Genomic DNA, 1,731 nt, shown 5'->3' with positions numbered 1-1,731 from the left:
GGGGGGTGCCCCAAGCTTTTGGGGGTGTCTCGTTCTTCCCTTCCTTTCTATCCCCTTCCATTTTGTTCACTTATTTCCAGTCAGCAGCCCTAGGTCCGTGTAGGTGGCCCCGTCGGAGCGCCCTGGTGTGCCCCCCCCTGTAGCCACCTGTGCCCCCATGCCTATGGGTTTGGCCCCGCTTTGGGGTTTTTCGGCAGCGAAATTGCCGCCTTGTGTGGTTTTGGGGGGCTCTCAGGTGTGGAGGTGGGGATGACGAGCCCGCCTGGTAACGTGTGTGAAAATTCAGCTCAACTGTGCCGAACTGAGAGCCTCTGTAGGAGCAGGGGGTCAGGCTTAGAGTTCATTTACTTCACTTTATTTACTTCATTTTATTTACTTCATTTTATTTAGTTTGTTTTATTTAGCTCATTTTATTTAGTTCGTGTGCCCTGGCTGCTCCAGCTGCACTCAGCAGTGGTTGCTGTGCACTCTCTGCACACCTCACGGCTTCACGCTGCTCCCTGCCAGGCCAAACGCTGCTGGAGAAGCTGAGAACAAGCAGCACGTGTGGCCTTCATGAGCTGCGCTCGGCCACGCTGTGCACAGACCGTAGCACGCGTCTTGGCAAGAAGTCAGCAATTCGTAAGATAGCAGGCATACTTTGCCTTTAGTAGGAACCTGTGGGAATAATTTAATGCTGTATTGCAGGATGTGTCTAACTAGAGCTTGAAGAGGAGTGATAGATACTGACTGGACCTCAGAAACCTGTAAAACATTGTGTAAGTTGAGTTATAATTTGGCTTTATAACTTAAACTCTCCGTGGTATTTACATCTGATTGACTGTATTAGTCATTACTCATCTTCTATCTGCCTGCATCTTGAATGTGGTAAAGACAAAGTACGTGTTCTTTCACTTAGGGAGAAAGGAGTGTAAAGATGGATGTCATCCTCTAGGTAATCTTTTTTTCCCTTACCTATGACAAGTTTGACTGACAGCTGAGAACAAATACTGAATTAGAGAAACTCTCTGTGCTCATTAGGTAGTATTTGTGGATGCAAAAAAAAAAAAATTATGGTTAGCTCTGTGAGCACCCATTTCTTGATGGACGCAGTGACAGTGTTTACAAGTGGAACTATTGTCAGGAGTTGTTGTTCTGTTCAATTTAATGTTCAATCCTTAGTTTCTCGGGAAACTCAGTTTGTAATTTTTACTTGATATAATTATAATTTCTTTGAAAAATTATATAGTGACTATTTGCTTCTTTTTTGTTCTTTTGTAGAAACTGTGCCTGTAGATTGCAAAACTCGCTTTGCAGAGACCTTTTCCAGCACAGATCACCAACTCCCTTTCTTCCTGCTGTTACTCACAGAAACTCAGCTCCATTCTTTTCTGAGCTCAGGCTTGTGTTTGCTTTAGGTTTTAGAAAAGGCAAGGTGAGGCATTATTCAGGGAGCAATGCCTGAGCCTGGCTGGGTTATTAATGTGATTAACTTGCATCTGCTTGTCAGTGCTGAAATCTGTGCCATCTGCAGCTGCGTGCCGCACCCTGCCAGCACGTCCCGTGTCCCCGAACACAGAGCCTGAGGGGCTGCGCTCTCCTGATGGCCCCTGCCAGGTTCTCGGAAGAGCCTGGCACAGACGTGGTTTACCTGTGAGACAGTGCCAAAACTGATGCTTTTTGTTTTTCTTCAAGTTTTAAGGTTTTAAGAACACTGGCACATCTCGAGACCATAGTAAAGGTGTTAGACTT

The sequence above is a fragment of the Anas acuta genome, chromosome 17 (genome assembly GCF_963932015.1).
Source record: "Anas acuta chromosome 17, bAnaAcu1.1, whole genome shotgun sequence".
Lineage (NCBI taxonomy): Eukaryota > Metazoa > Chordata > Aves > Anseriformes > Anatidae > Anas > Anas acuta.
Note: the sequence above shows the minus strand (reverse complement) of the source record.